Genomic DNA, 6,235 nt, shown 5'->3' with positions numbered 1-6,235 from the left:
TAACCCAAAAAACCTACAATAACCCAGTATTGGTGCTTCACTAAACTACAAATTCTGGGATTCCACAGCATTCAGCCATGGCAGTTGGAGGACAGGAGATGCCGAAGGAGTGAAACACAGCTCCACCTATGCTGCCATCTTTTCCTACACCCTTTGGTAATTAAAGTAGTGTCAATCTACATTCATTCTACAGTGCAGATATAGCCCTGGATTCCAGAGTCACAGTCCAACATTCACACCACGACACCTCACTGGCTCACATACATGACTATTATTAACTTCAGTGGAAACGCATTCATTTTCATAACTTTTTCTTCTATTACAATATTAATGGGACTATCAGTGGCAAAGGACAAGGGAAGCATTTTTAATGTTTATCTGACAGTTGCAAATTTCGCTTGAGGTTGTTTACTGGGATCTGATTGTTGGCAAAGAGGAGTAAGAGAGGCAGCAAGATGAATAGGATCACAGGTATACGAGATGTATTTTATGGGCCTTCTGAATACCATCTAGGAGTAATAAAAAAAACCCTTTCCCTTTACCCCTCCTCTAGACAGTCTTCAGAAGTTTTAGGCTCTATGAGAAATGAGGGATTGTTTTAATTAACTTCCATCTATTCCAGGTGCCCTGTTCAAAGTGAATCATGTTGCATTTATGTCTCAGTCCATTAAAAATTACACACTGGCCTCTGTGTGTGATGCATATGCCGCATTCTTCTCATGCATAATTTTCCAAGAGAGGGATTCTTAGGGATCACATAGAGGGAAGAGTCTTCTCTATTGATAGAGTTGTCATCCTACTATGTATTTAGTGAAGCTGTGCTTTATTTTCATGGATTGTGAGTTATACTTTTGATCCTTTTGACATGTTCACATGACCTTTAGGGTGTTTGCCTATCCTATTTTGCAGTCCTTGCTTTGAAGACATTTATTTCAAGAGTAAGAAAAGTACCAAGTAAGACTCCCAAGACTATACTGTGGTCCCCATGAATATGACACCCCTCCACAATTTTTTTAATTTTTAAAATAAATTGTTTTTACTCAAAATGCCTTAACACTTTCTGTTTGGGAAAAAGGCCAAAACAGCTGTTGAAGTGAGGTTCTTAACTCCCTTGGGGACATTTTGAGTTTTAAAAGGGCCTTGTTTTGTGGAAAGAGATGTTCAGTCCAAGGAATGTCTAAAGAATCCATAAAAAGAAAGGCAGGGGCCTTGAAATTCTCTCTCGGCACTTCATGGAGAGTGGTCTCTTAAAGCACAGAAGTCTTCACATCGAAATGAACGCTACTCTGTTTTCACTCAACTCAGGTCGAAATAACTGCACAGCCTTGTGGATAGCTTCCAACGTTGTCTTTGGACAGAATAAAATATATATGTAAAAATAACAATCTAAAAATGGTGATGCCTATTAAGCCTAGAGTCCAAGATGTCATAAGTGCACCACTGAATTTGGTAGGAGTGCAAATACTGTGGGTCACGATTTCTAATGACAGTACAGTTGGCATCTGTAAATCAACGTGGATGTTTTATGTTCAGATTTGATGTCATTATATAATTTTTGTTCACATTTGGTTTAATTTATTGATGTTGGGTTCTAACGTTGTTTACAGAGGTGGGATTTTTCTGGGATTATTATGTCAGTACTTGTTTGTTCTGTGGAGACAATGGATGTTTGTCATTGTATTTTGGAATCTTCCCTGAGTCCCCCTGGGGAGATAGCACAGAATATAAATAAAGTTTTATTATTATTTATTATTCTTCCATAAAGAACTATAGCAACATTGGTAACAATGGCATATGGCGTCCTTTCCCCCAGACCCACCATGGCCTCTGTCTCCAAGTTTGCCTGCATCTACTCTGCCCTCATCCTCCACGATGATGAAGGCTCTGTCACAGAGGACAAATCAATGTCCTTATCAAAGCAGCAGGAATAAATGTCAAACCTTTCTGGCCTGGCCTCTTTGCAAAGGCCTTAGCCAACATTGACATTGGGAGCCTCATCTACAAGGTAGGAGTCAGTGATGGGGCCCCAACTGCTTCGGTCCCTGTGGGCGGAGGGGCCCCAGCTGGTGGTGCTGCTCCTGCTGAGGAAAAGAAAAAGAAGTCTGAAAAATCTAATGATGACATGGGTGACTAAGCCAGCTTTTATACTCTAATGAAATACAAAAGTGTATATAAAATCTGACTTGCTTTTGAAACTTTCCTGTGCAAGACTCCGAAGAACCATAATTTGCCTGTAATTGAGGGTCACAGGATTTCTCAAATCTAGGACCTTACCTTGGATTTTGAATTATGTGGTTTTAATAATTTGTTTTAATACTGAGCTCAAATGCTTTTAACATTTTGGTTTTAATTATATATGCTTATTTTATTTGTATGTATGTTTGTGCAGAATTGAATAGTTGCCTATTGTAAATTGCTCTGAGTCCCCCTCAGGGTGAGAAGGGCAGGGCATAAATATACTAAATAAAATAAATTATATCTATATCTATCTCTCTATCTCTATCTCTATCTCTATCTCTATCTCTATCTCTCTATATCTATATATCGTACAGTGACAACATATTTTTTAAAAACAGTGGCAGCTGTCCAAAGTGCTGAACCCGATCCCAAAAGAGCCATCCCAACTTCTAAATCCTGTCCCAAAATAGGTTCAGCATCTTGGATATCTCCTTTAAAATTCTGATGAAAACTCATTGCCACAACAGCTGCCTAGCCCCTCCTCCAGTAATTCAAGATCATAATAAAATTTATGAAATGAAACTTCCAAGACTATTTACAAAGGCTAAAGGTGTCCAATTTGGGGAGATTTTGGGAGCAATGTGATACATTAACAACATTGCTTGTAACTTTGCTTTTTGGTATAATGATAGAATAATGTTTGACTTTTGTGAAATTGCATAAATAGCATTGTTTTTTACATAATGAAGGAATAATGTGTACTAACTCAATTTCATCACTGATAGTACACAGACACACACACCTTCATGTGTGCACACCATTCCAACTTATTTCCACAGGAATAACTACTTGTCAAGGTAACACAATAGAAATATGTGTTATTTTGCTCTGCTGCATATGGGCTTCCCATAGGCATCTTTTGGTCCAACAGTCAACAGTCTTCAAGCAGAATGTTATACTGGATAGAGTTTTCTTCTAATCCAGCACAGGCTTTACCCCTTTATATTTTTAATACAGGGTGACCTGAAATACCTTTTCCCATCTGCATTTACCATTTTTCCTGACTTAGTAATAATACCAACCTTAGCAGCATGCTAACCACACTTTTGTGTCCAGCATTAAAACACACGCTAAAAAAAATTGGAAGGCATATGCTCTCTTGCTCTCCCCCTCTCTGTCATGCATCCAAGCACAAAACACACACACCAAGAATATGAACATGCAAAGCAATCTGGTGAGAATGGACTCTATGCATCAGCACTTAGTAATAACACCACTATTAGTCAAGTTCCAGGACTAATTAGGCTAATTACAGTCAGGTTCATTGAAGTAGTTGTGTTAATTGCACCTGGATATTCCCTCTGGTCACTCTTTTCCAAAATATGGAAAGATTGTGAATTGTTGCTTGATATGAGCAACAACGTTTGAAACTATTATGCCCTAAAGGAAATGATGATATAGGCACTAGAACCTTTCAAAGTTCCTTCTTTTGGGCTATAGGTTCCACAATCCACCAGCCAGCATGTTGGAGGACCTAGAAAGGCTAGAGAGTGTTCTCTCTAGGCATTTTCTAGGTCCTCTAGTGCAATTCTTGTCAGTGTTTTGATGTTTTAGTGAAAATGAAGTGGGTTTTTAATATTTTTATTTTAGTGTGTTTAACAGGGTTTCAGTATTTTATTATGCTTTTAGTTGTTGTTAATTTGTTAAGTTAAATTAGGTTGTGTTATATTGTCAAATGTGTTTATTTTGATGCAATTTTCTGTATGGTTTTCTTTCAGGCAATTGAATGTTTGGGGAGTTAGGACAGTATACAAATAAAGCTGTTGTTGTTGTTGTTGTTGTTGTTGTTATAGCAGCATTTAGTTTAAACTGCACATGAAGAGAAGTTACGTCCCTTCTCTCATTTAGGAAGAGGTTGAGGACCTGGATGTGGGACCAGGCATTTGGACACTCAGGCAGTTAAAGAAAGACTTGATGATGAGCTGGAACTGGACAAGAGAATGGAATTACGGAACTCCGAACTCTGAGCTCAGGATTAGCCTACTACTGTGTTTATGGTGTTACTATGTATTGGTGATTTAATTTTAATTTGTAATTGCTTAATTGTTTTTATATATGTATGTATATGTGACAAGGCATCGAATTGTGCCTTTCTCTGTAAGCCGCCCTGAGTCCCCCTTAGGGGGTGAGAAGGGCGGGGTAAAAGTGACGGAAATAAATAAATAATAATTACAGTAGTTCCTGAATTAATTCAAAAGAGGGGAGTAACACTGAAGGAATGCAAGCTACTTAGTTTCTGGTATCAAACGGAAGAGAAGCCAAAAGTGTGTTGTTCTTTCGCCATGATGTGACCGAGATCAGATTTGCTTTTAAGGTTGTGCTGTATATACTTTGCAAATAAAGCAAAAAGAACTGTTCTTTTTGGGAGCAGACTTTTTGGAGTCTGTTTGAAGTGATTTACAAAACCTTGTGCCTTTAAGGACGGAGATACTTTGAAGGTTGAGAAGAGGAGATAAAGCTGGCTGGTTTATGATTGCTTTATCTCAATTTCATGACAATTTGATGGTATGCTTTGGCAGGAAGTCATTTCATTTCAACAAGGTTCACTATTATTTGTGTTTTTATGTTTCCATAGTACGTTCAGGAACATGTCCTCCATGGGTATTTTCTGTATCTACAGTGATCTCTTTGGTGGCCATAGTAGATCCCAGCCAAAAATTGAGGCAAATTGTCAAAAATAATTGTCTGATACAGACTTATCCGTAAATTAATTCCCTTTTGAAATAACCAAGGCATCACTAAATTACATTGTGGTTGCAATGTAACAAAGCATAACTTCATTCCTTTTGTGGTACAATCGTTAATAGTTTTGTTACCAGTATATGATTAGTTAACAATATTATTGCCCCAGGGGTATTTTGTACCAAAGGCCAGTGGCTTGTAACAGTCTGAAATCTTTTTTTTAAAGCAACTTAAAGGAACTATTTACTTATGTCTGAATAAAACAGAAACTAAGAACAATGTTTACAATTGTAAGTGAACTTAACAATTTTTGGATTTTTTAAAAACTGTGATCTCCTTTTTGACTTCAGTTCACCTCCAACTTATGGAAACCCCATCATAAAGTTTGCTTGGCAAGATTCATTTATAAAAGGGTTGCTGTGGCCTTCCTCTTAGGCTGAGAGAGAGAGTTACTTGCTCAGGGTAACCAAGTGGACTTCCATAACTTGGCATAGATTTGAACTCTTATTGCTCAACTGTAGCTGTAACAGATAGATAGCTAGATAGATAGAAGTATTATGTATGTTTGTACCACAAAGGCTGTTAGAATGTGGCTCTCTGTGATGTCACTGGGAGGGACGAGAAAGAAGGGAAGAGGAAGGAAAGGAAGAAGAGTAGGGAAGGCATATGAGGGAAAGCAAGAGAAGAAGAAAAGAAAGAAAAGAAAGAGAGAGAGAGAAGGTGTATGAGGAAACCTGAGAATGGAAAGAAGGAGGCACTAAGAGAGACATGCATTGTGAGATGGGTTTTCTCAGAGCTGGAGAAGGGAGAAAGTAGGTGGGTAGTGGTCCCAAAAACACCTGGGCAATACTGGTTATATATGCTAGTTAATTTTTTAAAGCAACATCATAGAATTATTTGAATTTGGTCCATGCTCTATTTACCTTTACTAGAGGCAAATTTGTGCTATGTTTTGTAGTATTGTTATGCATTTCCTCATTAGAATTCACACATCCTAATCTATATCCATATTGCTGTAAGGTCTTTGAATTGTTATGAATTGTCTTAAATTTTTCGTCTTTCAGAGCTAATGAATTGTTCAGAAAGCTGGAGTGGGATGAAATTTGAAAAGATGTTGAAGTTTTAGCATAAATCACTGGCTTCTTTCCCCTGTCTTTCTGGTAGGAAAGTAAATGTATGCTGGCCTCTTGGTGATTGTCCGGGTGATAGCCTCTTTGGCATTCCACAGAACAGCCTTCTGTCCACATGTAACAAATGATGGCTATAAAAGAAAGCGATCACTGGACTGATACAGCCGGAGGCATTTGTTTATATT

At 37.9% G+C, this 6,235-nt stretch overlaps 1 pseudogene; it reads left to right on the top strand.

The window, feature by feature from the left end:
* Window positions 1–1,820: 1,820 nt before the first annotated feature.
* Window positions 1,821–2,134, top strand: LOC132760674 (large ribosomal subunit protein P1 pseudogene; annotated as a pseudogene).
* Window positions 2,135–6,235: the final 4,101 nt, after the last annotated feature.

Source organism: Anolis sagrei, chromosome 1 (assembly GCF_037176765.1).
Source record: "Anolis sagrei isolate rAnoSag1 chromosome 1, rAnoSag1.mat, whole genome shotgun sequence".
Classification (NCBI taxonomy): domain Eukaryota; kingdom Metazoa; phylum Chordata; class Lepidosauria; order Squamata; family Dactyloidae; genus Anolis; species Anolis sagrei.
The sequence above is the reverse complement of the archived record's forward strand: the minus strand, read 5'-3'. Positions and strand labels throughout refer to the sequence as shown.